Source organism: Setaria viridis, chromosome 8, assembly GCF_005286985.2.
Source record: "Setaria viridis chromosome 8, Setaria_viridis_v4.0, whole genome shotgun sequence".
In the NCBI taxonomy this organism is placed as follows: Eukaryota; Viridiplantae; Streptophyta; class Magnoliopsida; order Poales; family Poaceae; genus Setaria; species Setaria viridis.
Window position 1 is genome coordinate 15,326,260 of NC_048270.2, and position 9,989 is coordinate 15,336,248.

The following is a 9,989-nucleotide window of genomic DNA, read 5'->3' on the forward strand; positions in this document are numbered from 1 at the left end:
GTGCATAAATGATTGTTTTGGCCATGCATTGTTAAGTGCCCAGAAATTCGTCTTTTATTGGTGAAAAATCAAATTTGTGAAGGAAACCTACTTTCTACCATGCAACTGTGCCCCCAAATATTTTATTCAAATACTAGACATCATTTAGTGATTTTAACATATTTTTACCAAATTTTTCAGAAATGTTTTATGGTGCCAAAAATTCATTTAAAGTTCAATTTTAGCTATTTTTTTTGACGATTGTGTTCAAACCATAAAATCTTTTGAGTTGATTCTTATTGTGTTGGATTCTTGGTGATTTTATCCTTCCAACAAGTATTTTTGGAGAATTTTTGGACACCGATAGCTATGTCATTTAAGGGGTCAAAGTTGGCACATTTTATTTCTCTATGGGCCCATGCGTCAGTCATCTTCAACCTCTGTCCAGCCACCTGCACGACTCCCCTTGGCCGGCACAGACACCGAGGATGGCCATTGGGTGCCTCCGGCCATGCCAGCAGGCCCCTCTCCACCCATAGGTCCCCCAAGCATCTCCCATGTGACCTCCCTTGTCTCCCACGCCTTCTCCTTGCCCTCCATTGGCCCAAGCTCCACCGAACAGGCATGTGCGCCACCAGGCCGCCATGCACAGCAGCTCACCATCGCCGCCAATGGGTAATCAACAATGTCGTGGCAACCTTATCACCTCACCCGTGCTTATCCTCTCTACTCCCCTCCTATATAAAGCCCTCAACCCTCCCCTTCCTCCTCCACCATTAACAGGAACCTGAGTTCCACTTTTCCCCAAATTTTTTGCCGGCGAAATCCACCGCGGTTGGTGCATCTCCGGCCAATTCCTTGCAGCCACGGCGCCTCCTCGACATCGCGATTCCATTTTGCTACTTCCCGACCGTGCTCCCTTACCGGACGATGCCCTCCACGGGAACTCCTCTGCCGCCGTGCTGCTGCTCGTGGAGACCTCCCTGGGGTGCGCCTCCTCCCCGTCGCTGGACTTGCTGGGAGTGCCCCTGGCCCAAGGTGCCACCCCTCTCCCTCCCCAAGCCGTGCCCCTTCCTTTTCCCCCTGATTCCGGCCGGCCCAAGTGCCATGCACCATGCTTGTGAACCGTGCGTGCCTCTGTCTGTGCGTGAGGGAGTTGAGTGGACAAGAAAGAGGAAAGGTAGGGGGTTATGGGGAAGTTTCAGGGATGTTTGCGCAATTAACTCGTAGACCCAGGGGTAGATCGTAAGATCATCTCGGTTTTGTTTATTTTTCTAGATCTAAAAAGGCTAAAACTTTAAAAATTCGTAGTAAATTGTAGAAAAATCGTAAAATAGCAAATGAAAATGTTTTGGAATCCTTGTGAGCAGAATTAAGCATTAGAGTCATAATATGATATGTGTTAGTAGAAAGTTTCTGATGTTTTTATTTATCCTTGCAAAGTGCTTTTAGAAATCATTTAAGTTGGTTAGATGCATATCTTGAGTTATAGAAGTCCAAAAGTTGATTCTAGTTGCGTTAGTCTTGTGATGACACTCTCTAGCTAAGAAAAATACTGAACATGCTAGTTGTGTACTGTTTTTATCATATTTTAATTTAATCTTGATAAATAGGCAATTTTTAGTGTGTTTGCTTGTCTATTTCATATCTAAAGTTGTGGTGCTCCAATTTCTGTGAAATTTTAATGGTAGGCTATAAATAATTCTATTGAGCTGTGGTAAAAAGTTTATATTTATTGGTGCATGTATGACTGAGTTATTGTTTTAACTTGTTTATTTCTTCATAAATGGTTTTAAATAAGTTATAACTTTCATGTAGGTGTAAAAATGGGAAATGTGGTTCCACTACCTTTGTATGATATTTTTCTACCATAATAACATATTACATGGCTATGTGTTTATAGAAAATGTTGATCTTTAGATTTATCTTACTTTTACATGCTTTCTTGCAAGAGCATTTTGTCTTTTTCATAGCAATTAAATTATACCACTTGAGCATGTGAGATTTATACCGTAGCCATGCTTTTATAACATCTATCATCCATAAAAATCCCAGCTCCCAATGAGATGTTTGCCACATCACCTATAATTAACATATATGCTTACTATATAATTGGATGATGAAAGTTTGCTAGTAGATGCATATGCTTAGGTCATGTGAAGCTTTTAATAATTGTTTTTGAGGGGTACGTATGATGCTAAGTTATGATAAGTAGTGGTTAAGCTTTGAATATGACTCATATGTATGCTCTCATGTTAATATAACAACTACTTATATAAGTTCACCTTTGCTTTGATTCTTGCTTAAGGTATTTAGGGTGTTCCATGTTACCTAAAGCTAATGCTATTTAAGTATGTTCATAGTATTTATGAGCTATGTATTTAACTTATGCATATGTTACCTTGTTAAAAAAATAAAAAAATAAATGAAGAACCTTGTTGCATATGTGCTGAAATGGCTGCTAGAGTAGTTTCTGTTGTGGCAATATTTTCGTGATGCAAATTATGTTTTGTGTAAATATGGTGAATATAAAAGTTGTGGATAACTTCATAATCTACCTTGTGTTAAATTTTCATGATCATAATCCTGATGGTTTAGGATCTATAGATTTTACAATTTCATCATTAGGTTTTGCATGCTATATGTATAGGTCTGAATGATTGTGTTGTTTGACTTAGCTAAGCTTTGGGCCTGTTTGGTTTCCTTTGCTTATCCATAAGCAACTTAAAAATAAGCAAATAAGTTGCTTATAACCCAAACACTCTTGCTTATAGAGTTGCTTATAAGTTGCTTATGCATAAGCAAATAAGCAAGTTTTGAGTTGCTTATGGTTGCTTATGGGACACTTTTACACCCCCTACCCTCATTCTCTCTCCTCTCTCCCCTTTCTCTCTCCTCTATCCCGTGTCTCTCTCCTCTATCCCGTCACCACCAAGGCCCATCGCCGGTTCCGCCCGCCGTCGCCGCTGCGCCGGCTGCCTCCGCGCCGCCAGCTCGCCGCCCGCCTCCGTGCCGGCCGCCGCCGCTGCGCCCGCCCGCCTCCGCGCCGGCCGCTCGCCGCCCCACCTCCGTGCCCCGCCGCTCCCGGCCCGCCTCCGCGCCACCGCCGCCGCCCCCCGCCGCTCCCGGCCCGCCTCCGCGCCTCCGCCTCCACGGCCCACCTCCGCGCCGCCGCCTCCGTCCCACCGCGCCCGGCCCACCTCCGCGCTGCCGCCTCCGCCCCCCCCGCTGCTCCCGGCCCGCCACCCGCCTCCGCCCCCTCCCCCACCCGCCTCCGCGCCCCACCGCTCCCGGCCCTCCGCGCCGCCGCCTCCGCGCCCCCCTCCGCGCCAAGGACCAGGAGGTCCAGGACCCGGGTATTGACTAGGGGTAGTGGAAAATGGGATGGCAGGGGTAAATGTGTCAATAGCAGTCTCATTTATTGCAAATAAGCAACCCAAACCAAACACCTAAGACTTATAAATAAGCAACTACAATAAGCAAATAAGCAACTTATAAATAAGCATCCATAACCAAACAGGCCCTTTGAATCATGTCCTGAAGATAATAGAATAAGTGTATGATTTTGCATGGACTTTTACAATTTATTAAAGATCACCCCTTTTGGTGGTCTAAATCTCCAGTTATGAGTTTGTGAAGTGGAATAACAGAACCTGTCCTAATCTGGACAGAGATGTCTTCTATGTGATGTTTGACCTGGTTAACTTGGATTTTAACTTGTGGTATTTACAATAAAGTTGTGCATGGTTTGTTAAGCTTTCTAAAAAGTCTAGAACCACCTTGTTGTGAAAGCTATAACTCCAGATATGGCTGTCTAAAGTTTAATGTCAGAATCTGTCCACGTTTGGACAGATTTGCTTCTTTGTGTAGTATAGTCTTGTTAACCATCGAATCATCTTTAGATGACAATAATAAAGTTATAGATAACTTAATAAGGTTTCTACCAAGTTAAGAATCATGGTTGTTGAAGGTCTATAATTTCAGATATGCATCTGTGAAGTTCGTGTCAGTTTTCTATCCTTGTTTGTACAGATCTGCTCATTGGTGTGTTTTCACCTTGTTATTTGTTGAATCAGATTTTGGTGTGAGTAACAAAGTTTTAGATAACTTCCTTAACTTTACATAAAGTCTAGGATGACCCTTTTTGGATGCTTATATCTCTAGTTATGGTTAAAACAAATGACTACTGTGTTGCTGTCCAGATTCAGTGTATGTGCTTAAGTTATTAGCTTTAACTTGTTGTTGCCTTGGGTGCTGGCTAGTTAGCTCATATCACTGTTGGAGTTAAATTTATCTACCTGAGAATCTTATAAATGTGTTATATAATGTTGATCAAGTACTCAACTAATAAATGTTCATGTGTGCATGTTGCTACAAAATAACCTTGCTGCATAGCTTGCTAGAACCTACTGATGTTGGTATGTGACTTGCTTGTGTATGAATTGTTTAAAAATAAATGTAATATACTTTGATCACCTTCAACTTGCTGGTTGTGTGATGCACTTATGTATGCCATGTTGATAAGCACCATCACCCTAGTTCTTGTATGATGCTAGGCTTAAGTAGCTCTTGATTGTTAAATGCTTGCAATAGCTTGACTTGAGTTAACTAGTGTGCCATGCTTGTTATGCTTGCTATCTCTATGGAGACTTGAGTGATAATTAATTAAATAACTTGCTATCTAAGTGCTTATATCTTGTGGTGTAACCTTGTGCGTGTCCCGAATGCTTTTGTGTGGTGCATCTGTTTTTACTGTTCTTCATATTCATGTTGTTGCATCTTGCATTCCATCTAGATACGCTAGATAAACCACGTGAAGGACATGATGACGGAACTGAACCTGAAGATGGTGTATGGTGGAGCTATCCTGAAGATGGAAGGACTAAGCAAGTGCCGACATGGGAGATGCTCACCAAGCGAGTATCGTCTAACAAACACTAACCTAGTGTGGTTTCCAGGCAAGCCCCAGAGCATATCCCAAGTTTTCTAAACTTCTGCAATGAATTATGTTGATTATGATTGTGCATTTAAGTCACTAGGCGTTGTCTGAAACCTTAGATGCATGAACTTAGTACCCTTTTGACTTGCACACTAGCATGATATGTCGTGTAGATGCAATTTTGCTTAATAGGACACGTAAAAGTCGAGTGATTTCCTGTCACTCGCAAGTTATAGGAGTTATTTGTTTACTTATGCTACAACCATAAGGACGACGGGCGGGGCAGGGCCTTGGGAACTCTTTTGGTGGTCGGTGGATTGCCCCGTATGTCTAAATAAATTTGGACTAAGGTCGAAACGTGTCGGCGTTCCTGATCAAGTGTTTGAAAGTACTAATCTCATACCTAGTATGGGATGGGGAAGCCTAGTACCTGATTGAACTGGGTTGTGGCATACTCCCCCGGCTGTCCTTGGAACGTCGTTCCCATGGTGCATCATGTGGGTGCAAGTGCGGTCATAGCACGGTAGAGGCCGAGATTATGGAGCATTGCATGCCAAAGGCAGTTGGCCCTGACACATGCCTAAGGGATCGATGGGGACGGCTGACAAATGAAGCGACCTCTCGTGGTGCGCGGATGTCGTGAGATTAGGTTTGCCATGCATGGTTAATAAATTCGAATTGATTCGTCTGCCTCTCATAGTTTGGGACTGCTTGATCGCTATTCTGCACTGAGTAAAGATGGAACATGATGATGATATTAATCTTGATGCTTGTTCTTTAATTGTTTGGAAACTATGCTTACTTAGTATAAGTTGCTAATCTAGATTGGTTAATGAACTTAGAACTTGAGCTAAAATATTGAAAGTAAAGACCAACTTTAGTCGCTTTTGGCAAAAACAAACCCACCGCCAAAAAGCCTTGCATGTCTAGGAGACGATGGAGTAGTTACCACCTAACGGGTAAGCCTTGTTGAGTATTAGTATACTCAGCCTTCCTTGTGGCTTCTTTTTCAGGTGTGGTTGCTGGTGTTGTCTTGTTTGGGACCCATCCTCGGTCGGCGAGGACAGGGGTCATTGATGTCATGATCGGCTTCATCATGATATCGTGTATCGACGTTTAGCTTCCGCTTGATTTACTTCTTGTTGCTTACAACCCTGCAAATTCGGTCTGAATTTCGAAAACTCTGATGTAATAAAATGTTGAACTATGTTATTGTGATGGGAATGTTGTAATCTCTGTGCCCACTCACCTTTGTGTGAGAAATGCTTCTCGATCCTGAGTAAGTGGTTTATCGGATGAAATCCGACGGACGACCAAGTTGACTTGCTTAAGGTGCATGATCGCGTGTCAGGCGACTTAAGTGCATTTTAGTCAGGTTAAATTGGGCGGTTCTGCCACAGCTAGTTTTGCCTATCAAATCAAAATATCGGAAAATGATTTCAACATCAAAGCTTCAACTAAATGCTTCAGACTCTAAACTATGAAGTCAATTTTGTAATTTTCCTAAAATGAAGCAACACACGTTAGACTAGACTTGATTCTTGTTGGTTCTTCTTTGGATCTCTTTTGGAGTTACTTTGCATTAGACTCTCGGTAATTGTGGTAAATGCGTATTTAGGAGCCGTCGGAGACTCGGAGCTGAACCTGGAGCCGGAGCCATTTGAGGACTACTACAAGGAGGAAGAATACTAAGGTTCACACCGATTCAATTTGAATACCTATTAGGCATTGCAACTAGTATGCTAGCGCTCTATTTCAATGAATGACGATGATAAAACTTGCATAGCCTACTTTATGCCTTGAATCCTTGATGCCTACTACCAAACTACTTATATATGCTATGTGCGATGCTTGCATGTGTATGCGATATTGTGATTAGGATTCTTGGCGTGAGTGGGGATAAAACCGGCAGGAGAAGGTGATTTTGGGATATTTGGCGAGGGTGAGCTTTAGACAACCCAATCATCATACGTCCACTGGGTCTTCGTTAGATTGGGGGCTTGGGGTTCGTTCTCAGATGTTCCCTATTTTGTACCTGTTGCGGGTACACGGATGACGGATAAGGAGCATAGGAGTTGGAGATGGTAGCACCAGTAATGGGTGAGTTGCGTCCGCCGTGGTAAGGCACTTTCATGGAAGATTAGGAACTCGCCCCGGTCTGAAGCTAAGTGGGTTGCTATACTTCACATGAATATGTAAATGTGCACACCACTCGCCGATATGGGTAAGGCCTCGGTCGAGACTAGCAAGTGTGACACCATACCCGCCGTAGTTAGAGTACGTGTATGGGGGAGTGGTGCTGACCTTTTTCCCCCCTGATTTGCTTTTTCCCCCGATTGGCTCCGGTAGGAGTGCTTCACAGTACTGGAGTGTTCCACTGCGGGGGATCGCATCCAAGCCCGGTTGCGAGGTGGTATCATAACTCCCAGATTCTTTGCTCTGTAGGGTGATGTTTAGACGGCTAGCTACTAGCTGCGCTCATCCCGGGTTGGGAGACACCCCCTCCTCTAGGGGTGGTCGAGGTGTACACACTCTGCAGGGTTCCTAATCTTCCATGAAAGTGCCTTACCATGGCGGACAACCCTGTAACATCACTGCCCTCCATTGTTTTGGGATTCTCTACCTCCCCCTTTTAGCTACTTGTGAGTGTGGTGAGCCGCAATTGCAGACGGGGAGAGGGGAAGTTGCTTCCTTTCCCTTTGAGATCACGCTATGGTTGTTGAGAGGCGAAGAGAGGGAGTCTTCACCTCGACCCTAGTTGGAGATAGGATGATGGTGATAGGTACCCTATCGCGGCAGGTGTACCCGATGTGTTGAGAGATTTGGGATGGTGGCTATGGAGTTTATCTTTATACTTGCTGCTGCTATAGGAAAACCCGGACCTTTTCCTTGTCTACTTTTTACCCCTTAGCATTAGGCCACATAAAGTTTGCATACGAATGGTGCTGTGGAGCTATCCCAATTCCTTGGGAACAGCTCGTGAGTTTGCAGGTTACGTTTCCGACTTCGACAACAACTACGACGATTGGTACGATTGAGGGTTGCAGTGCTACACTCAGGGATGCCTGTGGGGATGATCGTGAAGATGGAGAAGTAGCCAGAACCTAAATTCTGCTGTGTTGGTTTTATTCATCTTGTTTAGCCCAATGGGTTGTATCAGATCGTACTCTGATATTCTAAGATGTAATAAATGAATGTTGTGCTGTTATCGATGTATGGATGTGATATTTATGCTGAAATGAGTTATGTATGTGATAGCTACTGATCCTGGGACTATCACAAGGATACAGGGAGTCGGGTCTTCATAAATGAAAACCTGGTTCATTTCAGCAAACTTCCACGGAACGACCCCGTAGCTTCGGCAATATCCTAGGTGCTCGGGATTCCCGAGCACCAATGTGAGCTCATCGTTGTCTCTATCCACCTTCAACCTCTCAGCTTTAGCATCTTCAATGTTTTTGATGAGCCTTTCAACTTTCTGATGTATTGTTTCATTGAAGATAAGTGTCCCATCCTCTTGCCTTAGGTTGCCTCCATGAGCGTAATACCAATTTTTTGATCGATCGGGCCAGTCAACAGTTGCTGGTATGGTACCTCGATCGATTAGGTCTTGTTCCATCTTGCGCCATTTGGGAATTGCAGTGATCTAACCACCTCGCCCTAGATGATGATGGTACTCATTGCTAGCATTGGCAACATTGACGCGAACCTTATTCGTGCTGCCTTCGCTCATCTTGTATTCGACAAATCAGTTCCAATGGTCCCTTAACTTTGGCCACTCATTGAAATCTAGAGTTCGGCGCTTCTTGATAAAGTTGGCATCCAGATTCTTCTTGAATGTCTGAAATTGGGTTGCCATCTTCTTCAGCATCCACTCTTTCACATCTTTTTCTTCTACACCTTCAGGAAGTGTGAAGTGTTTCTTTACAGCTGCCCACATTATATCCTTTTGTGTCTGTGGGAGCGCGTATGGATCAGTTTCTTTACCCTTCCATTCTCTGAAGCTGATGGGCATGTTGTCTCTTACAATTGCCTCGATCTGACTCACGAACTTTCTAGCCACATGTTCGGGAGCAATCGGTTTGCCCTCTTCTATCACTTCCGTGATGTGAAGCCTTCATTATCTTTGTACGACCTCGGGGCTTATTTCACTTCGTTGATCTAGAGGGCTTTCGTTAATTAGTACATAGTAATAATGAATATGAAATGATAGATGGGGTAAAACATTGAAAATGATATAATATATATACTTCATCAGAACCTTCCGTCACGGCAAGGTTTTGTTCCACGTTGTCATCAACGTGGTGCTCGGGCTCATCATTGCCATCACCGAACATGTTGAGGAACATGTCCGCCTAGCTAGCCTCATCCTCGGTGTACATTATTGGAATGTTGGAGCCACTACCACCAGCAATAATCTACTCCATTAGATACCTTGCATCATCTTCGTGCCATCTCAACTAATTTAAACACACATGAAATCATAGATACATTAAATTAAAAATTGTATCAAGTACTACAATTAATGTATAAACATGAAATCATAGAACAACCATGAAATAAAAGAAACTGATTGAAAAATATACATATGAAACCATACATTAAATTATATATACAACACCTCTAACAAATTTATTATATGAAACTTACATGGAAACTTACATGAAATTAAACATTAAAACAATCACCCAATTATATACAACACCTCTACTTGTATATTGTCACAAAAATATCATTAAATTATATATACAACACCTCTACCGAATTATACTAATTTTCTAAGCATTTCTACTAAATTATACTAATTTTCTAAGGATTTCAGCAAATTTCTACTAATTTTCTAAGCATTTATACTAAATTATACTAAATTATATTAAGCATTTATACTAAGCATTTATACTAAATTATACTAATGTAAACTAAATTGTACTAATTAAGAGCCTTTAGTCCCGGTTGCAAAGGCCACCTAGGACTTAAGGCCCCCCCTTTAGTCCCGGTTACAATTTCAACCGGGACTAGGGGGGCCTTTAATCCTAGGTAGGCTTTTCAACTGGGACTAAAGGTCCTTTTG

At 42.8% G+C, this 9,989-nt stretch overlaps 1 long non-coding RNA gene across 2 annotated transcripts; it reads left to right on the plus strand.

Annotated features, from left to right (window-relative positions):
• Positions 1-435: 435 nt before the first annotated feature.
• LOC140223679 (uncharacterized) lies at positions 436-8,126 on the plus strand. 2 transcript variants are annotated; one of them, XR_011899076.1, is made up of 3 exons: positions 436-1,017; positions 4,775-4,937; positions 6,537-8,126. It is a non-coding gene; the product is annotated as an uncharacterized lncRNA (long non-coding RNA). The 2 variants fall into 2 exon arrangements; XR_011899075.1 differs by lacking the exon at positions 6,537-8,126 and adding an exon at positions 5,932-6,150 and having other exon boundaries at positions 442-1,017.
• Positions 8,127-9,989: the final 1,863 nt, after the last annotated feature.